This window comes from Salmo salar, chromosome ssa13 (assembly GCF_905237065.1).
Source record: "Salmo salar chromosome ssa13, Ssal_v3.1, whole genome shotgun sequence".
In the NCBI taxonomy this organism is placed as follows: domain Eukaryota; kingdom Metazoa; phylum Chordata; class Actinopteri; order Salmoniformes; family Salmonidae; genus Salmo; species Salmo salar.
The window spans coordinates 68,408,862-68,434,347 of NC_059454.1; the positions used below are offsets into that span (position 1 = coordinate 68,408,862).

Genomic DNA, 25,486 nt, shown 5'->3' on the forward strand with positions numbered 1-25,486 from the left:
TATATTGAATATGTTTAAGAGCTGTGTTTAGCGATCCTCGACTGACTGACATCCAATGGCTTGACCCGTAGATACAGGTGTGATCAGATAACGATGAGATCATTACCATTTTAGAGCGATGCAACGCTGGCAGTCCTAATCAAAGACTCCCCAGACCATCAACGTTGCCAAGTGCTAATTTTGCTGCCTCTAGCGCTATATACCTTCCAGAGCTAATATACTGTAGCTGTTGACATATTCACAATCCTCTCTCCTAGTCTTGTTTTGCCTCCGGGCTACTAGACACAATGCCAATATCCATAAAAGAAAGCGTGGACTATAGATGTGTCTTTACTATACATGCATTCCTTGTCATATTATGCACAAGAGGCCCAAAAAATATATATATAATTCTGCATTGAAACTGTTCTAGATGGCAGAATCTTTGTACAAAAATGTGCGTTGTGTAACAGTCACATCAGCAGAATACCCCTTTCTTTGCAGGGCCTCTAGTTGATGCCAACAAGTCTATTTGTGGAAAAATTACCCTGATTAACTCTTTAGTCATATCCCAGTTTACGTATTTACTTATGGCCCTACCTATGCCTAACGACTTGTTTTTTTTTATTATGAGCAAAAAAATATTACATTTTATTTGGAACGGCAAGACAGGCCTATTTATATAATGAATTCTGAGGGCAGAAATTACTAAATATTAATGCATTGGACCTCTTACTAAAGGCTTTAGTCATACTAAAACTATACTTAAATCCGAACTGGTTCTCTGGCAGATTACAACATCTCCAAAATATCTCTATTTCTAAAATAAGCCATAGAAAGCTGGTTGCAATTTCAGTGTAAAAGACCAGAAAAGACAGAACAAATAACACAATAAATATTATGGTTAAACTTAAATATTAGTAATTGATAAAAACAAACATTATAAAAAATGTTATATATGTATATATACACACAGACACACACACACACACACACACACACACACACACACACACACACACACACACACAGACACACACACACACACACACACAGTATAATCTTTGTAAATTACATCATAAATAGGACTGGTGGAGTTATGTGACACTCCATTACAAATCAAATTTCATTGGTCACATACACATATTTAGCAGATGTTTTTGCAGGTGTAGCGAAATGCTTGTGTTCCTAGCTCCAACAGTGCAGTAGTAAAAGAATGGAATTAAGAAATATATAAATATTAGATTGAGCAATTGTAACGGTTGTCGTAAGGAGTGGACCAAAATGCAGCGGGTATATGTATCATCTTCTTTATTTTATAAAGAAAAAACACTTAAACAAAACAAACGACGAAAACAGTCCAATAAGGTGCACAGACTATACTGGAAACAACCACCCACAAACACAAGTGAAAACACACACAAATAAATATGGCCTCCAATCAGAGATAACAACAACCAGCTGCCTCTAATTGGAGGTCATTGACAAAACTAACATAGAAATAGACAAGCTAGATAACACATAGAAATAGATAATCTAGAACATAAACCAAAAACCCCGAAACACACAAACCAAACACTCCCAGCCACGCCCTGACCAAAACTACAATAACAAATAACCCCTTTTACTGGTCAGGACGTGACAGCAATGTCGGAGTGGCATTGATTAAAATACAGTAGAATAGAATAGAACACAGTATATACACAAACGATATGAGTAAAGCAGTATGTAAACATTATTTTAACATTATTAAAGTGACTAGTGTTCCATTATTAAAGTGGCCAGTGATTCCAAGTCTATGTATATAGGGCAGCTGCCTCAAAGATGCAACATTGTGTAACCGGGTGGAAGCCAGCTAGTGATGGCTATTTAACAGTCTGATGGCCTAAAGATAGAATCTTTTTTTCACTCTCTCAGTCCCAGATTTGATCATCAAATCAAATCAAATGTATTTATATGGCCCTTCTTACATCAGCTGATATCTCAAAGTGCTGTATAGAAACCCAGCCTAAAACCCCAAACAGCAAGCAATGCAGGTGTAGAAGCATGGTGGCTAGGAAAAACTCCCTAGAAAGGCCCAAACCTAGGAAGAAACCTAGAGAGGCACCAGGCTATGATGCACCTGTACTGATCTCACCTTCTGGATGATAGAGGTGTGAACAGTCAGTGGCTTGGGTGGTTGTTGTCCTTGGTGATCTTTTTGGCCTTCCTGTGACATCGGGTGCTGTAGGTGTCCTGGAGGGCAGGTAGTTTGCCCCCGGTCATGCATTGGGCAGACCGCACCACCCTCTGGGGAGCCCTGAGGGTGGTGCCGTACCAGGCGGTGATCCAGCCCGACAGGATGCTCTCAATTGTGCATCTGTAAATGTTTGAGGGTTTTAGGGGCCAAGCCAAATTTCTTCAGCCTCCTGAGGTTGAAGAGGCGTGGTTGAACCTTCTTCACAACTCTGTCTGTGTGGGTGGACCATTTCAGATCGTCAGTGATGTGTACGCCGAGGAACTTGAAGTTTTCCACATTCTCCACTGCGGTCCAGTCGATGTGGATAGGGGCGTGCTCACACTACTGTTTCATGGAGTCCATGATCAGCTCCTTTGTTTTGTTGATGTTGAGCGAGAGGTTATTTTCCTGGCACCACTCTACCAGGGCCTCACCTCCTCCCTGTAGGCTGTCTCATCATTGTTGTTAAATCAGGCCTACTACTGTTGTGGAATCTGAAAATTTGATGATTGAGTTGGAGGCATGTGTGGCAACGCAGTCATTGGTGAACAGGGAGTACAGGAGGGGGCTGAGCACGCACCCTTGTGGGGCCCCTGTGTTGAGGATCAGCGAAGTGGAGGTGTTGTTTCCTACCTTCACAACCTGTGGGCAGTGAAGTCAGGCCCTACACCCAAACAAGGGCAATGCGTTCATCCACCTCTGGCCTGCTGGCCCCCCTACCTCTGAGGAAGCACAGTTCCCGCTCAGCCCAGTCAAAACTGTTCGCTGCTCTGGCACCCCAATGGTGGAACAAGCTCCCTCACGACGCCAGGACAGCGGAGTCAATCACCACCTTCCGGAGACACCTGAAACCCCACCTCTTTAAGGAATACCTAGGATAGGATAAAGTAATCCTTCTAACCCCCCCCCTTAAAAGATTTAGATGCACTATTGTAAAGTGGTTGTTCCACTGGATATCATAAGGTGAATGCACCAATTTGTAAGTCGCTCTGGATAAGAGCGTCTGCTAAATGACTTAAATGTAAATGTAAATGTAAGTCCAGGACCCAGTTGCACAGACCCAGGCCCCTGAGCTTAATGATGAACTTGGATGGTACTATGGTGTTGAGTGCTGAGCTGTAGTCAATGAACAGCATTCTTACATGGGTATTCCTCGTCCAGATGGGATAGGGCAGTGTGCAGTGCGATGGCGATTGCATCGTATGTGGATCTATGCGGTAAGCAAATTGAAGTGGGTCTAGGGTGTCAGGTAAGGTAGAGATCAACTGATCCTCTCAAAGCACTTCATGATGACAGAAATGAGTGCTACGGTGCGATAGACATTTAGTTCAGTTACCTTTCTTTTCTTGGGTACAGGAACAATGGTGGACATCTTGAAGCAAGTGGGGACCGCAGACTGGGATAGGGAGAGATTAAATATGTCCGTGAACACTCCAGCCCGCTGGTCTGCGCATGCTTTGAGGACGCGGCTAGGAATGCCGTCTGGGACGCCAGCCTTGCGAGTGTTAACCTCTATGGGCAAGGCGGGACGAATTCGTCCCACCTACGTAACAGCCACCTGAATTCAGTGGCGCGATTTTTGAATCGTTTGAAATACTATTACTTCAATTTCTCAAACATATGACTATTTTACAGCTATTTAAAGACAAGACTCTCCTTAATCTAACCACACTGTCCGATTTCAAAAAGGCTTTACAACGAAAGCAAAACATTAGATTATGTCAGGAGAGTGCCCAGCCAGAAATAATCAGACACCCATTTTTCAAGCTAGCATATAATGTCACAAAAACCCAAACCACAGCTAAATGCAGCACTAACCTTTTATGATCTTCATCAGATGACACACCTAGGACATTATGTTATACAATACATGCATGTCTGTTCAATCAAGTTCATATTTATATCAAAAAACAGCTTTTTACATTAGCATGTGACGTTCAGAAAAAGCATTCCGGGGAATTTACTAACAGTTTGCTAAATTACTCACGATAAACGTTCACAAAAAGCATAACAATTATTTTAAGAATTATAGATACATTACTCCTCTATGCACTCGATATGTCCGATTTTAAAATAGCTTTTCGGATGAAGCACATTTTGCAATATTCTAAGTACATAGCCCAGCCATCACGGCTAGCTATTTAGACACCCGGCAAGATTAGCCTTCACCAAAATCCTATTTCCTATAAGAAAAATGTTCTTACCTTTCCTGTTCTTCGTCAGAATGCACTCCCAGGACTTCTACTTCAATAACAAATGTAGGTTTGGTCCCAAATAATCCATCGTTATATCCAAATATCCTCTGTTTTGTTCGTGCGTTCTAGACACTATACGAATGGTAAATAACGGTCGTGCGCATGGCGCATGGCGTGACAAAAAATGTCTAAATATTCCATTACCGTACTTCGAAGCATGTCAACCGCTGTTTAAAACCAATTTTTATGCCATTTATCTCGTAGAAAAGCGATAATATTCCGACCGGGAATCTGCAATAAGCTAAACAGCCGAATGAAATTTCTCCACGGGGCGAATCGTGCACGCGCCTCATTCAATGGTCCTCTGATCGGCCACTTGGATAAGGCGATAATCTGTTTCAGCCAGAGGCTGCCTCGTCATCGTTCAGGTTTTTCCCGGGTTCTGAGAGCCTATTGGAGCCCTGGGAATTGTCACGTTACAGCTAAGATCCTTACTCTTCAATAAACAGATGCAAGACGCACGACTCCTTGTCAGACAGGCCACTTCCTGCATGAAACCTTGTCAGGTTTTTGCCTGCCATAGGAGTTCTGTTATACTCACAGACACCATTCAAACAGTTTTAGAAACTTTAGGGTGTTTTCTATCCAAACCTGAACAATAATATGCATATTCTAGCTTCTGAGTTGGTGTAGGAGGCAGTTAAAAATGGGCACATATTTTTTCAAAAATTCTCAATACTGCCCCCTAGCCCAAACAGGTTAACACGCTTAAATGTCTTACTCAAATCAAATCAAAGTTTATTTGTCATGGGCGCCGAATACAACAGGTGTAGTAGACCTTACAGTGAAATGCTTACTTACAGGCTCTAACCAATAGTGCGAAAAAAAAAGGTGTGTGTGTGTGTGTGTGTGTGTGTGTGTGTGTGTGTGTGTGTGTGTGTGTGTGTGTGTGTGTGTGTGTGTGTGTGTGTGTGTGTGTGTGTGTGTGTGTGTGTGTGTGTGTGTGTGTGTAGGTAAGTAAAGAAATAAAACAACAGTAAAAAGACATTTGAAAATAACAGTAGCAAGGCTATATACAGACATCGGTTAGTCAGGCTTATTGAGGTAGTATGTACATGTAGGTATGGTTAAAGTGACTATGCATATATGATTAACAGAGAGTAGCACACAATGCAAATAGTCCGGGTAACCATTTGGTTACCTGTTCAGGAGTGTTATGGCTTGGGGGTAAAAACTGTTGAGAAGCTTTTTTGTCTTAGACTTGGCACTCTGGTACCGCTTGCCATGCGGGAGTAGAGAGAACAGGCTACGGAGAAGGAGAGCCCACAGTCCTTGGTAGCGGGATGCATCAGTGGCACTGTGTTATCCTCAAAGCGGGCGAAGAAGGTGTTTAGCTTGTCCGGAAGCAAGATGTGGCTGGTTTCTCTTCGTAGTCCGTGATTGTCTGTAGACACTGCTACATACGTCTCGTGTCTGAGCAGTTGAATTGCGACTCCACTTTGTCTCTGTACTGACATTTATCCTGTTTGATTGCCTTACGGAGGGAATAACTACACTGTTTGTATTCGGCCATATTCACAGTCACCTTGCCATGGTTAAATGCGGTGGTTCGCTCTTTCAGTTTTGTGTGACTCGTTTTTGGTCGCAGGTTCAGGAATGGCTGAAGAACTGCAACATTTACCTGCAGCTAACTCTTCGAATAGCACTTCTGGGTGATTTGAAAAGTCATAACCAATCGATCAAAATTACTCTTAGCACAAATGTTTATCGTTAATTTATAATCTGTAGAAACTATGAGAATAGAAATGTTCAGAACATTTGTGAAATATCACAGCAAAATATAAGGCAATTAGGAATAAAAACGGGATGGTTTTCAGAGGTAGATGGGAGGGGATGAGGGTAGCTGAAGGGTGAGACTAAAATATACTGTGTCCGTACAGTTTATATAGTACAGTACCAGTCAAAAGTTTGGACACACCTACTCATTCCAGGGTATTTCTTTATTTTTACTATTTCCTACATTGTAGAATAATAGTGAAGACATCACAACTATGAAAAACACATATGGAATAATGTAGTAAAAGTGTTAAAAATATATTTTATATTTGAGATTCTTCAAAGTAGCCACCCTTTGCCATGAAGACAGCTTTGCACACTCTTGACATTCTCTCAACCAGCTTCATGAGGTAGTCACCTGGAATGCATTTCAATTAACAGGTGTGCCTTGTTAAAAGTTCATTTATTTTGCAGACGACACAACAGTGGTAGGCCTGATCACCGACAACGATGAGACAGCCTATAGGGATGAGGTCAGAGACCTGGCAGGGTGGTGCCAGGATAACAACCTCTCCCTCAATGTGATCAAGACAAAGGAGTTGATTGTGGACTACAGAAAAAGGAGGACCGAGCAGGTTGAGAGCTTCAAGTTCCTTGGTGTCCACATCACCAACAGCTGCACCATCGAGAGCATCCTGACTGTTTGCATTACCGCCTGGTGTGGCAACTGCTCGGCCTCCGACCGCAAGGCACTACAGAGGGTAGTGCGTATGGCCCAGTACATCACTGGGGTCAAGCTTCCTGCCATCCAGGACCTCTATGCCAGGCGGTGTCGGAGGAAAGCCCAATAAATTGCCAAAGATTCCAGCCACCCTAGTCATAGACTGTTCTCTCTGCTACCCCACGGCAAGCTGTACTGGAGAGCTTGCCGTCTAGGTCAAAAAGGCTTCTTAACAGCTTCTACCTCCAAGCCATAAGACTCTTGAACAGTTAATCAAATGGCTAATCGGACTATTTGCATTGTCCCCACCACACCCCCCATATTTACGCTGCTGCTACTCTGTTTATTATCCATGCATAGTCACTTTACCTCTACCTACAGATAGCATTTACATTTTAGTCATTTAGCAGAAGCACTTATCCAGAGCGACTTACAGTAGTGGATGCATACATTTCATACATTTCATTTCATGCATTTATTTTTATTTAGAAGAAAAACAATTGTACTGGCCCCCCGTGGGAATTGAACCCACAACCCTGGCGTTGCACACACCATGCTCTACCAACTGAGCCACATTGACTCTGTACTGGAACCCCCTGCCTCCCTACTGTTATTGTATTGTTGCTCCTTAATTATGAAAACTACATTGTTGGTTAAGGGCTTGTAAGTAAGCATTTCACTTTAAGGTCTACACCTGTTATATTCGGCACATGTGACAAAGAAAATTTGATTTGATTTTGAATGAGTAGGTGTGTCCAGACTGGTACTGTATGTTTTAGCTAGAGGTAGAAGCCTAAGTATTGTTGTCCATTAATTTACTCCAATTATGGAAAAGTGGTAGGGTTAGGGGAAAATAAAGGGAAAAAAGTATAATAATAATAATGTTTTCAGTCTGGCCACTTAAAAAAAAGTCAAACGGCATTATTATTATATTAAAACAAAAATTGATAGGTATGGTGATTATCTAATAGCCGAAAAGAAAGGTTAATAACAATCTTTATGTATTTTGTGGTTCAAGATCATTTGTATTTTATCATTGTTTTGAGAGAGATAGAGAGGGGTTAGAAGCTGGAATGAGCTCCCTTGCTCAGAGGTAGTTTAACACAGCTGTTTTTACAAAACAAATTCAATTAATTGCAGATAAAGGCATACTCTGGATCCTGTCAGAATGTTTACACTGTATCTCAGGTGTTAACCATGTTAGGAGAAGACCCAGATGCAGACAGTGTCGAAGTAACATAAGTTTATTACTAGAACAGGGGGCAGGCAAAACGACAGGTCAAGGGCAGGCAGAGGTCAGTAATCCAGATCAGAGTGCATAAGGTACAGAACGGCTGTCAAGGCTCACTAGAGTGATGGGGGTGAAGTCAGGTGCAGGAGACCAAAGATGCGTAGTAGGGTGTTTTATTCCTATGTCCAACAAATCCAAACAGGCTATGAACAAAAAACATTGTCCACCTCAACAGGGTCGGAACACAGTCCAGAAACAAAATAACGTTCGTCCATAAAATAAATCAGGAAAACAAAACAACCCCAAAACCCCACGACAGGCAACAACGAACAATCCCGCACAAAAACCTAAACCTAGACAGCAAGACTAAATACCCCACTAATTACCTAACTCAAAACAGGTGTAACACAAAACCAGACAAAACCAAACGAAAAGGGGATCGGTAGACTTCGTGACAGTACCCCCCCCACCCCCCGACGCGCGGCTCCCACAGCGCGCCGACGCCGGCCTCGAGGACGACCCGGAGGGCGAGGCGCAGGGCGATCTGGATGGAGGCTGTGGAACTCACGCAACAGTGATGGATCCAGAATGTCCTCCACCGGTACACAGCACCTCTCCTCCGGACCGTACCCCTCCCAATCCACGAGGTACTGCAGGCCCCCCACCCGACGCCTGGAGTCCAAGATGGAACGGACTGTGTATGCCGGGGCCCCCCCGATGTCCAGGGGGGGTGGAGGGACCTCCCGCACCTCAACGTCCTGCAGTGGACCAGCTACCACCGGCCTGAGGAGAGACACATGAAACGAGGGGTTAATATGGTAGTAAGAGGGAAGCTGTAACCTATTACACACCTCGTTTATTCTCCTCGGGACTTTAAATGGCCCCACAAACCGCGGACCCAACTTCCGGCAGGGCAGGCGGAGGGGCAGGTTCTGGGTCGAGAGCCAGACCCGGTCCCCCGGCGTGAACACGGGGGCCTCACTGCGGTGGCGGTCAGCGCTCTCCTTCTGCCATCCACCAGCCCGTTTAAGAGATTCCTGGACGGCTCTCCAGGTCTCCTTTGAGCGCTGCACCCAGTCTTCCACCGCAGGAGCCTCAGTCTGGCTCTGATGCCAGGGTACCAGGACCGGCTGGTAACCCAACACGCACTGAAATGGCGACAGGTTGGTAGAAGAGTGGCGGAGAGAATTCTGAGCCATCTCGGCCCATGGCACGAACCTTGCCCACTCTCCGGGCCGGTCCTCGCAATAGGACCTCAGAAACCTGCACACATCCTGATTTATTCTTTCAACCTGCCCATTACTTTCGGGGTGAAAACCTGAGGTCAAACTAACCGAGACCCCCAGACGCTCCATAAACGCCCTCCATACCTGGGACGTAAACTGGGGACCCCGATCAGATACTATGTCCTCAGGCACCCCGTAGTGCCGGAAGACATGAGTAAACAGGGCCTCCGCGGTCTGTAGGGCCGTAGAAAGACCGGGCAAAGGAAGGAGACGGCAGGACTTAGAGAACCGATCCACAACGACCAGGATCGTGGTGTTCCCCTGAGAAGGAGGGAGATCGGTGAGGAAATCCACCGACAGGTGGGACCAAGGCCGCTGTGGAATGGGGAGGGGCTGTAATTTCCCTCTAGGCAGGTGTCTAGGAGCCTTACACTGAACGCACACCGAACAGGAGGAGACATAGAACCTCACGTCCCTCGCCAATGTGGGCCACCAGTACTTCCCTCTAAGGACCCCGCACCGTCCACTCAATCCCCGGATGACCCGAGGAGGGTAGCGTGTGCGCCCACCTAATCAATCGATCACGTACACCAAGGGGAACGTACTTCCGACAAGCAGGACACTGTGGTGGTGTGGGTTCTGACCGTGACGCCCGCTCGATGTCCGCATCCACCTCCCAGACCACTGGTGCCACCAGACAAGAGGCCGGAAGTATGGGAGTGGGATCGATGGACCGTTCCTCGGTATCGTAGAGACGAGACAGTGCGTCGGCCTTAGCGTTACGAGAACCTGGTATATACGAGATGGTAAAACGGAATATGGTGAAAAACATCGCCCACCTAGCTTGACGAGGATTCAGTCTCCTCGCCACCCGGATGTACTCCAGATTACGGTGGTCAGTCCAGATAAGAAAAGGGTGTTGCGCCCCCTCAAACCAATGTCTCCACACCTTCAGGGCCCTTACTACAGCCAGCAACTCCCTGTCCCCCACATCATAGTTACGCTCAGCCGCACTGAGCTTCCTTGAAAAGAAAGCACAGGGGCGAAGTTTCGGGGGCGTGCCCCGAGCGCTGTGACAGCACACCTCCAACACCAGCCTCGGACGCGTCCACCTCCACTATGAATGGCAAAGAGGGGTCCGGATGCGCCAGCACCAGAGCATCGGTAAACAGAGTCTTCAGACGACCAAAAGCTCTGTCCGCCTCCGCCGACCACCGCAAACGCACCGGCCCCCCCTTCAACAGTGAGGTAATGGGAGCCGCCTCCTGCCCAAACCCTCGGGTAATAATTGGCAAACCCTAAAAACCGCTGCACCTCCTTCACCGTGGTCGGAGTCGGCCAATTACGCACGGCCAAAATGCAGTCACACTCCATCACCACCCCAGACGTGGAAATGTGATACCCCAGAAAAGAGACGGCTTGTTTGGAGAACACACATTTCTCTGCCTTGATGTACAGGTCATGCTCCAACAGTCGCCCAAGCACTTTACGCACTAGAGACACATGCGCGGCACGTGTGGCGGATTAGATCAGAATGTCATCGATATATACCACCACACCCTGCCCGGGCAGGTCCCAGAGAATCTCGTCTACAAAGGATTGGAAAACGGCTGGAGCATTCTTCAACCCATACGGCATGACGAGGTACTCATAATGGCCAGATGTGGTACTAAACGCGGTTTTCCACTCGTCTCCATCTCGGATACGCACCAAATTATACGCGCTCCTGGGATCCAGTTTTGTGAAGAAGCGTGCCCCGTGAAATGACTCCACCGCCGTGGCGATGAGAGGTAGCGGGTAACTGAAACCCACTGTGATGGAATTTAGACCTCTATAGTCAATGCACGGACGCAAACCTCCATCCTTCTTCTTCACAAAAAAGAAGCTTGAGGAGACATGGAGGGCCAAATGTATCCCTGCCTCAGCGATTCAGTGACATGTGTCTCCATAGCCACCGTTTCCTCCTGTGACGGGATATGTGACTCTTGGGAAGTGCAGCGTTAACCTGGAGGTCTATCGCACAATCTCCTCGTCAATGAGGTGGTAATTGAGTCGCCTTCGTTTTGCTGAAGGCGATAGCCAAATTGGCATATTCTGAGGGAATGCGCACAGTAGAGGCTTGGTCTGGACTCTCCACCGTAGTCGCACCGATGGAAACTCCCACACATCTACCCGAGCACTCCTCTGACCACCCCTTAAGAGCCCCCTCTCTCCACAAAATATTTGGATTGTGAACAGCTAACCAGGGAATCCCCAGCACCACCGGAAACGCAGGGGAATCAATGAAGAGGCTAATCCGCTCCTCATGACCCCCCCGCCTTACCATGACCAGTGGAACTGTGGCTTCCCTGACCAGCCCTGACCCAAGTGGTCGACTATCTAAGGCATGCACGGGGAAGGGTTGGTCCAACTGAACCAAAGGAATCCCTAACTTACTCGCGACCCCACGGTCCATAAAACTCCCAGTTGCACATGAATCAACTAGCGCCTTAGGCTGGGAATGAGGGGAAAACTCAGGGAAAGAAATCAATACATGCATATGACCAACAGGGGGCTCTGGGTGAGCCTGGTGCTGACTCACCTGAGGTGTCTGAGAAGTGCTCTGCCTGCCATCTCGACTCCAGGACGAGCTCCTCCAGCACCGGTCAGCAGTGTGCCCTCTCCGACCACAGTTGGTGCAGGAGAAGACTCCCCCTCCTGTCTTCCTAGGAGCAGCACCCCGTATCTCCATGGGTGTTGGAGCAGGAGTGCTGGGAGGTGGAACGAAGAGGGCCTGATCGGGACGCCCGCGGGCAGCCAGCAAGTTGTCCAATCTTATGGACATGTCAATGAGTTGGTCCAGAGTCAGAGTGGAGTCCTTACATGCCAGCTCCCTGCGGACATCCTCTCTCAGGCTACACCTATAATGGGCCAATCATGGCCCTTTCATTCCACCCCGAGCCAGCGGCCAGGGTCCGGAACTCCAGCGCGAAGTCCTGCGCACTTCTCGTCTCCTGTCTTAAATAGAACAGCCTCTCACCCGCCGCTCTGCCCTCCGGTGGATGATCGAACACAGCCCGGAAGCAACGGGTGAACTCTGGGTAATGGTCCCTAGCAGAATCCGGACCCTTCCAGACTGCGTTGGCCCATTCCAGGGCTTTACCAGTAAGACAGGAGACGAGGACGCTGATGCTCTCCTCTCCCGAGGGAGTCGGGTGAACGGTCGCCAGGTAAAGTTCCAACTGGAGCAGGAACCCCTTACACCCGGCAGCCATCCCATCGTATTCCCTCGGGAGAGAGAGTTTAATCCCGCTGGGGCTGGTCGCCATTGGCGAAGGTGGTGGCGCAGGTTGGAGAGCAGCTGATGGTGGTGAAGGGAGAGCGCTTCTCTCCCAACTCTTCATTCTTGCTAATACCTGGTCCATTGCCGATCCCAGACGATGTAGAATAGTGATGTGTTGCGCGACATGCTCCTCCGTCGATGAGTGGGGCGCGTCCGCTCCTGCTGACTCCATATAGTTTGGTGCAGGATTCTGTCAAGGCTCAGTAGAGTGATGGGGGTGAAGTCAGGCGCAGGAGACCAAAGATGCGTAGTAGGGTGTTTTATTCCTATGTCCAACAAATCCAAACACTATGAACAAGGAAAAACGAACCAGACAAAAAAAAAAGTCCACCTCAACAGAGTCGTAACACAGTCCAGAAACAAAATAACGTTCTTCCACAAAATAAATCAGGAAAACAAAACAACCCCAAAACCCCACGACAGGCAACAACGAACAACACCGCACAAAAACCTAAACCTAGACAACAAGACTAAACATCCCACTAATTAACTAACTCAAAACAGGTGTAACACAAAACCAGACAAAACCAAACAAAAAGGGGATCGGTAGACTTCGTGACAACGGCAGGCAGTCTTGGGGTCAGGCAGAATGGTCAAAACTAGAAAACAGGAACTAGAAAAAGACAGGAGCTAGGGGGAAAACGCTGGTAGGCTTGATGGATAAAACGAACTGGCAACAGACAAACAGTGAACACAGGTATAAATACACTGGAGATAATGGGGAAGATGGGCGACACCTGGACGGGGTGGAGACAAGCACAAAGACAGGTGAAACAGATCAGGGTGTGACATGTTAGAACTGACACAAGCTGTTCTTCCAATGTGTTCGCATGAAATTGCATCTGTCCTTTCAATAGAACATAAACATTCCTGTTGAACCCACAGTAAGGCATTCTTTAATCTGCAACTGATTGTTTTAAGGCCATAGCCAGACATTCTGAAATGGAAAATGGCTTATGCCTTATCTCCAATTCAGTGTGTTCTGTCTTGGTGGTTCAGTGTCATAGTCCCTCATGACTGTATATGGCACAATGTAGATTTTTTGTTGAAGGGAGATTGCATCACATCATGAAATAGTCTCCTCGCTTCACCACTTCAAAAGAGTAGTCCGCATCACCTGAGCAATGGAATCAGACGTAGACATGAAGGATTTGTTTAGTTGTGTTTTTTGGGGCCGTTTTGAAGAACTGACATTCTGGGGGATTGGATTCTCAACCTGCCTTGGTGCCTTCAATGCCTACAAACTGTTAGGGTTGCTGGGGTCAGGAGATTGTTGATGGGAAGCAATTACACAAATTTACACTTCGCAAGCTTTTGAATGCTTGCTTTGCCGATTTTAAATCAAGAGCCCGTTAACCTGTTGGGGGTAGGGGGCAGTATTTACACGGCCGGATAAAAAACATACCCGATTTAATCTGGTTATTACTACTGCCCAGAAACTAGAATATGCATATAATTATTGGCTTTGGATAGAAAACACTCTAAAGTTTCTAAAACTGTTTGAATGGTGTCTGTGAGTATAACAGAACTCATATGGCAGGCAAAAACCTGAGAAGATTCCTTACAGGAAGTGGCCTGTCTGACCATTCCTTGAGCTTCTTGCCTCTGTTTATTGAAGACTGAGGATCTTTGCTGTAACATGACACTTCCTACAGCTCCCATAGGCTCTCAGAAGGCGGGAAAAAGCTGAATGATATCGAGGCAGCCCCAGGCTGAAACACATTTGCGCTTTTGGCATGTGGCCGATCAGAGGACAATGGGCTTAGCACGAGTCGACCCCATGCTTTATTTTCTTTCGTCTTTTTACCTAAACGCAGATTCCCGGTCGGAATATTATCGCTTTTTTACGAGAAAAATGGCATAAAAATTGATTTTAAACAGCGGTTGACATGCTTCGAAGTACGGTAATGGAATATTTAGAATTATTTTGTCACGAAATGCGTCGTGCTCGTCACCCTTCTTTACCATTCGGATAGTGTCTTGAACGCACGAACAAAACGCCGCTATTTGGATATAACTATGGATTATTTTGAACCAAACCAACATTTGTTATTGAAGTAGAAGTCCTGGGAGTGCATTCTGACGAAGAACACCAAAGGTAATAACATTTTTCTTATAGTAAATCTGACTTTGGTGAGTGCTAAACTTGCTGGGTGTCTAAATAGCTAGCCCTGTGATGCCGGGCTATCTACTGAGAATATTGCAAAATGTGCTTTCACCGAAAAGCTATTTTAAAATCGGACATATCGAGTGCATAGAGGAGTTCTGTATCTATAATTCTTAAAATAATTGTTATGCTTTTTGTGAACGTTTATCGTTAGTAATTTAGTAAATTTTTTGTAAATTCACCGGAAGTTTGCAATACACTAGCCTACTCAAATGGAACACATCCCAGGAAGAGTCAGGATATTTTCCATGTTACTACAAAACTACCACCGATGCAAAGCTGGCATGTAAAATGGTATGCTAGTTCTGAACGTCACATGCTAATTTAAAAAGCTGTTTTTTGATATAAATATGAACTTGATTGAACAAAAAATGCATGTTTTGTATAACATAATGTCCTAGGTGTGTCATCTGATGAAGATCATCAAAGGTTAGTGCTGCATTTAGCTGTGGTTTGGATTTATGTGACATTATATGCTAGCTTGAAAAATGGGTGTCTGATTATTTCTGGCTGGGTACTCTGCTGACATAATCTAATGTTTTTCTTTCGTTGTAAAGCCTTTTTGAAATCGGACAGTGTGGTTAGATTAACGAGAGTCTTGTCTTTAAAATGGTGTAAAATAGTCATATGTTTGAGAAATTGAAGTAATAGCATTTCTAAGGTATTTGAATAACGCGCCACAGGATTCCACTGGCTGTTACATAGGTGGGACGATTTCGTCCCGGCGACCCTAGAGAGGTTAAGTACGTCAATGTCTTTCCTATTCATGTGCTAATTCATTCTCAAGCCGATTTTGCTGATGTGGGAGGAAAACATCTCCACGATGATGTTTGCAGAGGGGGCAGGGAAATGTAACCGTGAGTTTATGCCAAGATGCTAGACGCCCTGATTGAAAGGCCCAAGCTCGAAGTGGTTTAGAAAGGTAAGAGTTACTGGTGGATATTTAACGTATATATCTATATATATATTCTTTAAGTAGTTCCTTGTTGTGTGTGATAAGGAGAGGAGGTCATGGAAAAACAAAGCCAGTTTGTCATAATCCCCACACACAGCTCTTCCGAGCTCTCACCACTGTCACCGCATTTACGAGGGAAGATGAGAATGTTGAGGCTACGGGACTGCACGGCATGTTGTTTGGTCTCTTTTCCCATAGTTGTTGTTTTTCCCTCCAATTCGCTCAGTGCTTGCAGTTCAAACTTGGTCTAATTCCTCCGCACGCTTTCTTTTCTCATCCATATATTATGCTGGAAACTCATTAAATTGAGATTTAGAGCATGAATTAGTCTGAGCTGAATAAGGATAGGATTTGCCTGAGATAATCCCTTTAAACTGTGCTTTGGCTTGAGTTAACATTCTAATGTATTGTCTAACGGTAAAGGGATCATTGACTGTATTTTATGTGATGTGGCCAACCTGCAGACAAAATTATTTAAGGTGTTTGATTGAATGACTTCAGATATGACCTCATTTGAAATACAGTGCCACACCAGTAGATCACTGCTTTATGATGAATAAGATAGAGTGTAAGCCATAACACCTCAAGTATCTACCCAGATGAACCGTTCAAATTAATTTAAAGTAGCCCAAGTAACTGCCACTGTGTTTTGGTTGTTGTCTGCAAGTCTAGTTGATGTACACGCTTAGGAAAAAATAGGTGCTATCTAGAACCTAAAGGGGTTATTTGGCTGCCCCCATTGGAGAACGCTTTGAATAACCCTTTTGAGTTCCAGGTAGAACCCTTTTGGGTTCAATGTAGAACCCGTTCCACCCTTTTTGGGTTCTACCTGGAACCCAAAAGGGTTCCCCTATGGGGGCAGTCGAATAACCCTTTTTCTTGGAGTGTATAGTGGTTAGAGCATTGGGCCAATAACGGAAAGGTTGCTAGATCGAATCCCCGAGCTAACAAGGTAAAAATCTGTCGTTCTGCCCCTGAACAAGGCAGTTAACCCACTGTTCCTAGGCCGTCATTGTAAATAAGAATTTGTTCTTACCTGACTTGCCTAGTTAAATAAAGATTCAATAAAAAAAATTAAGTCCATGAAAATACACCCCTGAAAAAACCCAGACAATTCCTATAAATCCAAATCAATAATCTTTTGCTCTAGTAGCTGCGAGTTTTTTGGATACGCTTTAAGCAGATAACATTTTAAGATCATCAGTACTTATTTAATATGTCTGAGAAATGAAAAGGGAATTCTCTGCAAAGTAGCTATCTCGCTCAAAGGAATGACGCAGGCCTGTTTACGATAGAAGGCAAAGTGCATCAGTGGAAATGCAGATGCCGCAAATATGCTGTGCTTGATTACCAAATGTACATGTTAATCAATGCCTGGAAGAGGTCATCATTTGCATGTCAAAACATCTGACATTTCCACAAGATGCAAACAATGTTGCCGCAGCTGTGGAGCCAACATTTGAGAAGATTAATTCACTCTAAGGGTGTATATTTCTTCACTGAGGAGCAAGAACATCTTGTCTTGTCACATTGGACAAAATAAAGTGGATTGCTTACAACTTAAGTGGCTGTATATGAGATGTTACAGCGTTGGAATTATTGGTTTCACCTGGATGTGCAATGAAACAATATTTTTGTTGGCAATCACAGTCAAGATGACTGTAGTTGTTATTCTGGTGGATATCCTAGTTTGCTAATTGAGATGTCCTGGTTTTAGTAATCTCTACGGGCCTGAGCTTGGAAATAATTGGGTTCAGTGTCTCATAAGGCCTTGTTCAGGTAGGCTTCATTTCATAACAGATCAAAATCTCGAAGACCATACCACCAATGCGCAGGCAGTAGTCTCCATTTTCTGTAATAATATTTTATTTTCCCCTGGCTTCCAATGGTGAAGCAGCTGGGATTCTAGGTTAAGAATATAGGGCTAATACAGCCAGCTAGACACAAGCTAATTATTTTCATTCAGCATAGCAGCCTGCTGACTTAAGAATCCTTTGAAGCTCTGAAATCCTCCATCAAAAGTGAAGGGAAGGGACAGCTCTATTATAAATAAATGTAACATACTTTACCTCATATAAAAGATTGGAGAATTCCAATCTGGTGGCAACACATACACAGAGGTTGCATCCCAATTCACATCCTATTCCCTACATAGTGCACTACTATTGACCAGGGCCCAAAGATTGCCATTTGGGACACATTCACACAGGCCGATCTCTTTATTGGCCGTGTGACAGACTGTGCAATATAAAAGGAAAGACCCTCACAGGAAGCACTTTATTGGCTTTGAAAGTGCTTTTTGTGCACTCGACTGGTTATTCGCATTTGTAAAAATATGGTTGGTAAATAGGCCTATATGACTACCAGTAAATATGCGTATATTTTGAATGATCCGTCACACTCGTGCAGCTTTCTTTAATTGAGGATGTTTTGATGAATAAAAAAAGGGTCCTTTATTTCAGACAGTCCTTTATTTTTAACTGTTGAATTAATTTTAGAAGCACCGTTGATGAACGTTTTTATCGAAATCTGTATGTAAGACCTCCAAAGATAAGAAAATTGAATACAGTCGATCCATCAAAATAAAGATATGATTGTCATGAATATTGATGCTCACTTACTATTCAAAGTAAAACATTGATAGAACGATATGTTTTACCAATTACTTGAAACACGTCATCTACTATAAATGGCTGCCGCTGGTAAAACCCCTCAGGTCATTATAACTAACACACAGAGGGGTAGATAATCACACAATGGAGGGGGTACAGTGAATACAAATATGAGATACATATTTTACATATAGTCAGATTTGGGTTGCACAGTTGGAGAGGGGAAGAGAGTGGGCTGTCTTTGAGCCTCCAGTTGTGTTGGTGTGTTCTTTTCTGTCAGTAGACTGGATAACTCAAATGTTTTAAGATGATGTGCTATTTCCTGCCGGGACAACACCCAAATATATATTTTTTAATACCTGACTGACAGGCAATATCTGCAAAATACAAGCATTAGTACACCAATTTGACAGTATCAAGTGGGTTTAAAATGTGTCACTGGCAGAGGATATGTCACATCCATGTAGACTACAGTCTGTTCGATAGGAGGATTTCAATTGAATATCAGTTTCTATTCAATTTTGACACATGCACTGACTAGAATCTAGGAATAGAAATTGAACGGAGCTGTGCCATGGTAAATGATAAGAGCAGTCAGATGAAGTTCTGCAGTGACATGACAGCTCAAATTTAGTTCCTAAACTGAAGGTATTTTTTTAGCTCCAGAAATATTGGAAGATTCACCCCTAACTCGAAGAACAACTACAGGCCGGGAGAACCAAGACAAACAAAGTGTAGCTGACACACTTTCTGGGCACTTGTCATTCATACGGGAGGGAACTAAGGATTAACTTGACATGTGATACATTATTCATGGCAAATGTCTAGCAAAACAAGCCCAATGTGACAAAACAAGATAAAATAGTGGTGTTGCAGTTTTGATATTTATTCAGTTAGTGATCGTCAAACTTTGTATGATGGGACGCATTACTTTAAATTGTAAATACCAAATCTAGGAAACAGACACTGAAACAGATGCATACAGTCCCAGTCAAAAGTTTGGACACACCCACTCATTCCAGAGTTTTTCTTTATTTTTACTATTTTCTACATTGTAGCCGTCAAAACTATGACATAATGAATATGGAATCATGTAATAACCAAAAAGGTGTTAAACAAATCAAAATATATTTTATATTTGAGATTCTTAAAAGTAGCCACCCTTTGCCTTGATGACAGTTTTGCACACTTGGCATTCTCTCAACCAGCTTCATGACCTAGTCACCTGGGATGCATTTCAATTAACAGGTGTGCCTTGTTAAAGTTAGTTTGTGGAATTTCTTTCCTTAATGCATTTGAGCCAATCAGTTGTGTTGTGACAAGGTAGGGGTGGTATACAGAAGATAGCCCTATTTGGTAAAAGACCAAGTTTATATTATGGCAAGAACAGCTGAAATAAGCAAAAAGAAAGGACAGTCCATCATTACTTTAAAACATGAATGTCAGTCAATACCAAAAATGTAAAGAACTTTGAACGTTTCAAGTGCAGTCGCAAAAACCATCAAGCGCAATGACGACTGGCTCTCATGAGGACCCCCACAGGAAAGGAAGACACAGAGTTACCTCTGCTGCAGAGGATAAGTTCATTAGAGTTACCAGACTCAGATTGCATCCCAAATAAATGCTTCACAGAGTTCAAGTAACAGACACATCTCAACATCAACTGTTCAGAGGAGACTGTGTGAATCAGGCCTTCATGGTCGAATTGCTGGAAAGAAACCACTACTAAAGGACAACAATAAGAAGAAGAGACTTGCTTGGACCAAGAAACATGTACAATGGACATTAGACCGGTGGAAATCTGTCATTTGGTCTGATGAGTCCAAATTGGATTTTTGGTTCCAACTGCCGTGTCTTTGTGAGACACAGAGTAGGTGAACGGATGATCTCCGTATGTGTGGTTCACGCCATGAAGCATGGAGGAGGAGGTGTAATGGTGTAGGTGCTTTGTTGGTGACACCGTCTGTGATTTATTTTATATTCAAGGCACTCTTAACGAGCATGGCTACCACAGCATTCTGCATCGATATGCCATCCCATCTGGTTTGCGCACAGTGGGACTATCATTTGTTTTTGAACAGGACAATGACCCAACACACCTCCAGGCTGTGTAAGGCCTATTTGACCAAGAAGGAGAGTGATGGAGTGCTGCATCAGATAACCTGGCCTCCACAATCACCCGACCTCAAAGCAATTGAGATGGTTTGGGATGAGTTGGACCGCAGAGTGAAGGAAAAGCAGCCAACAAGTGCTCAGCATATGTGGGAACTCCTTCAAGACTTTTGGAAAAGCATTCCAGGTGAAGCTGGTTGAGAGAATGCAAAGTGTGCAAAGCTGTCATCAAGGCAATATATTTTTATTGGTTTACTACATGATTCCATTTGTGCTATTTCATAGTTTGGATGTCTTCAATATTATTCTATTATTCTAAAATGTAAATCCTTGAATGAGTAGGCTTGTCCAAGCTTTTTGCTGGTACTATACTGTAACGGTTTTGGCTTGAAGTTATTGTTTGTAGGGGTGCCAGGTAGGTTGTGCCTACCAGAGAAAATATTGATTTCTCCTTTTTGTTTGGGAGGGAATGAGTCCCATCTGGTCCGTCAAGTCTACACCAATACAAAGGACTCATGTAAAAGTCAGTATGGAAATACACTTTTCATAAAATATTCACTGGATATCATAAGGTGAATGCACCAATTTGTAAGTCGCTCTGGATAAGAGCGTCTGCTAAATGACTTAAATGTAAATGTAAATGTAAATAAACCCTTAAAACATTGGAAATAACTTCAAAACAACTGTTCTTTTGCATTAGTTGTATTACCCAAAATAAATGATCACACACATAATGTAAACAAACAATGAGCTCTGGTTCCTCAAGAAAAACCCCGTACCTCGGGCCCAACAGAGTCCAGCCCGGTAAGGAGTACAGTGAACCCAAGTGACCAATCAGATTGCAATAAACTATTTTACCACACAATTATAAAGTGTCACATCTCTGTAGTCTTCACTACAACTGAACACATAAATCATCACGGTATAAATCACACCAAAACAAATGGAAATACCATATGCAAAAAGTTGTAGTCAGTCAGACAATCCAATCTGCCATCAGATCTCCAGCGGGGAAAGGCCATGAAGAAACAGCAGAGACCAACATAAATCAGTAGTCCAACAATAGACATAGGTAGATCCAATAGTGGTTGATCCTGCGTCACGTTTATAATACACACTTTTTACTACAAACAAAACAAACTGGGTCTCAACGAGCTTCCAAGCTGAGGGTAGAACACTTCCCCTCTCGGGCCAATATCACAATCCCACTTTTGTGCAGCTGATGCTGGCTATTTAATAGGGAATTAAAGGGGAAGCGCCCTATTGGAAGGAGAAGTACTGAGACGGTTCAGACAAATTCAGGGCCGTCACACACCCCCTCCCCTGGAAAACGCCGACCATTGCCTTGGAAGGGACATCTTGGTCTGGGAAACCGAGAAAGTCTCCTCATCACTTTCCTCTTCAAAGATATCCAGGACCTTACGGTGCTCAATCTCCTCCAATTCCTGAGCCGAGGGGTAACAGGCCTTAAGGTGTGAGACATGGACAACGCGCATATCTTCACCTGTGTCCTCATTCATCACTAGGTAGTTCAGAGGGCCCATAAGCTCCACAAGCCTACAGTGGTTGCTCAACTAAAAGTTTTAAGATTATGATGCGGGACGTAGGAGGTAATTTGTGGTTTAGTACGGTACCTTGCGTCACTGCTTCATTGCCCCAGACCAGCGCAAGGGGGAGTTAGAGCACTGATTATGCTTTTCGGTCCTAAGGCGCTAATGTGCCTCTAACTGACAATGAATGGGCGACATAAACCAAATAGAAACTAATAATTGTGCACGATTTCAAAATTGTATTTTAAATATCTGAATGATGAGGACGAAGAAGGTGATTGAACTTAGAACAATAGTGTAAGAATTGCTTTTCCACACCCTGAAAAATACACTTATTTTTTTGTTTTTACTCGTCAGTATTACTTACTAAACCTGTTGTTACACTAAGGTTTTTATTCTAAGAGAAATTATATTCTATGATCATCTTAAAATATATGTGTTGACTGAATATAATCAAATAAAATTGTGTTAGTCACATGCACCGAATACAACATGTGTAGACCTTACAGTGAAATGCTTACTTACGAGACCCTAACCAACAATACAGTTTTAAAAAATACGGAGAAGAATAAGAAGTAAAAGTAACAAGTAATTAAAGAGCAGCAGTAAAATAAGAATAGCAAGACTATATACAGGGGGTACCGGTACAGAGTCAATGTGCGGGGGCCCCGGTTAGTTGAGGTAGTATGTACATACATGTAGATTTATTAAAGTGACTATGCATAGATGATAACAGAGAGTAGCAGCAGTGTAAAAGAGAGGGAGGGGGGGGGGCAAAGCAAATAGTCTGGGTAGCCATTTGATTAGATGTTCATGAGTCATGGCTTGGGGGTAGAAGCTGTTTAGAAGCCTCTTGGACCTAGACATGGCGCTCCGGGACCGCTTGCCGTGCGGTAGCAGAGAGAACAGTCTATGACTAGGGTGGCTGGAGTCTTTGACAATTTGTATGGCCTTCCTCTGTCACCGCCTGGTATAGAGGTCCTGGATGGCAGGAAGCTTGGCCCTGGTGATGTACTGAGCCGTACGCACTACCCTCTGTAGTGCCTTGCGGTCAGAGGCCGAGCAGTTGCCATACCAGGCAGTGATGCAACCAATCAGAATGCTCTCAAAGGTGCAACTGTAGAACCTTTTGAGGATCTGAGGACCCATGCCAAATCTTTTTAGTCTCCTGGGAATAGGTTTTGTTGCGCCCTCTTTACGACTATCTTGGTGTGCTTGGACCATGTTAGTTTGTTGGTGATGTGGACACCAAGGAACTTGAATTTCTCAACCTGCTCCACTGCAGCCCCGTCGACGAGAATGGGGGCGTGCTCAGTCCTCTTTTTCCTGTAGTCCACAATCATCTCCTTTGTTTTGATCACGTTGAGGGAGAGGTTGTTGTCCTGGCACCACACGGCCAGGTCTCTGACCTCCTCCCTATAGGCTGTCTCGTCGTTGTCAGTGATCAGGCCTACCACTGTTGTGTCATCGGCAAACTTAATGATGGTGTTGGAGTCGTGCCTGGCCGTGCAGTCATGAGTGAGCAGGGAGTACAAAAGGGGACTGACCCCTGAGGGGCTCCCGTGTTGAGGGTCAGTGTGGCGGATGTGTTGTTACCTACCCTTACCACCTGGGGGTGGCCCGTCAGGAAGGTGGGAGGTGTTTAGTCCCAGGGTCCTTAGCTTATTGATGAGCTTTGAGGGCACTATGGTGTTGAACCTTCAGCTGTTGTAGGTGTTCCTTTTGTACAGGTGGGAAAGGGCAGTGTGGAGTGCAATAGAGATTGCATCATCTGTGGATCTGTTAGGGTGGTATGCAAATTGGAGTGGGTCTAGGTGTTTCTGGGATAATGGAGTTTATGTGAGCCATGGCCAGTCTTTCGAAGCACTTCATGGCTACAGACGTGAATGCTATGGGTCGGTAGTCATTCAGGCAGGTTACCTTAGTGTTCATGGGCAAAGGCACTATGGTTGTCTGCTTAAAACATGTTGGTTTTACAGGCTTGGACAGGAAGAGGTTGAAAATGTTAGATACGACACTTGCCAGTTGGTCAGCGCATGCTCGAAGTACACATCCTGGTAATCTATCTGGCTCTGCGGCCTTGTCAAAGTTGACCTGTTTTAAGGTCTTACTCACATCGGCTGCGGAGAGCGATCACACAGTCTTCCATAACAGCTGGTGCTCTCATGCATGTTTAAGTGTTATTTGCCTCGAAGCGAGCATAGAAGTAGTTTAGCTCATCTAGTAGGCTCGTGTCACTGGGCAGCACTTGGCTGTGCTTCCCTTTGTAATCTGTAATCTGTTTGCAAGCCCTGCCATATTCGACGAGAGTCAGAGCCGGTGCAGTACGATTCGATCTTAGTCCTGTAGACGCTTTGCATGTTTGAGGGTTCGTCAGAGGGCATAGCGAGATTTCTTCTAAGCGACGTCATCGATGCACTTATTGATGAAGCCAATGACTGATGTGGTGTACTCCTCAATCCCATCGGAGGAATCCAGGAACATATTTCAGTCTGTGCTCGCAAAACAGTTCTGTAGCTTAGCATCTGCTTCATCTGACCACTTTTTTATTGATCTAGTCACTCGTGCTCTGGGTGTGCGTTTTCATGTTTGCTTATGGCGGAATACAGCTCATTCAATGCTGTCTTAGTGCCAGCCTCTGACTGTGGTGGTATGTAAACAGCTTCAAAGAATACAAATGAAAACTCTAGGTAAATAGTGTGGTCTACAGCTTATCATGAAATACTCTACCTCAGTCGAGCAATAGCTCGAGACTTCCTTAGATGTCGTGCACCAGCTGTTATTTACAAAAATACATAGTCTGCCGCCCCTTGTCTTACCATACAACGCTGTTCTATCCTGCCGGTACAGCGTATAGCCAGCTGAATGGTGATAGTGTCGTCGTTCAGCCACAACTCAGTGAAGCATAAGATATTACACTTTTGAATGTCCCGTTGGTAGTTTAATCTCCAACTTAGGTCATTGATTTTATTCTCCAAAGATTGCACGTTTGCTAGCAGAATGGAAGGAAGTGGGGGTTTATTCGATCGCCTATGAGTTCTCAGTAGGCAGCCCGCCCTCTGGCCCCTTTTTCTCCCCCCAAGGGTGTGTGCTCAGCCCTCTCCTGTACTCCCTTTTCATCCACCATTGCGTGGCCATGCACGCCTCCAACTCAATCATCAAGTTTGCAGATGACACAACAGTAGTGGACCTGATCACAACAACGACGAGATGGCCTACATACAGGGAGTCGGTGAGGGCACTCGGAGTGTGGTGTCAGGAAAACAACCTCTCAATCAACGTCAACAAAACAAAGGAGATGATCGTGGACTTCAGGAAACAGCAGAGGGAGCACCCCCTTATCCACATCGAAGGGACAGCAGTGGAGAAGGTGGAAAGTTTTAAGTTCTTTGGCGTACACATCACAGACAAACTGAAAGGGT

General features: G+C 44.5%; 1 protein-coding gene across 6 annotated transcripts in view; it reads left to right on the plus strand.

Moving 5' to 3' along the window:
* Positions 1 to 25,486, plus strand: part of LOC106567646 (opioid-binding protein/cell adhesion molecule) — a 606,617-nt gene that overhangs the window by 509,127 nt on the left and 72,004 nt on the right. The window lies entirely within an intron of this gene.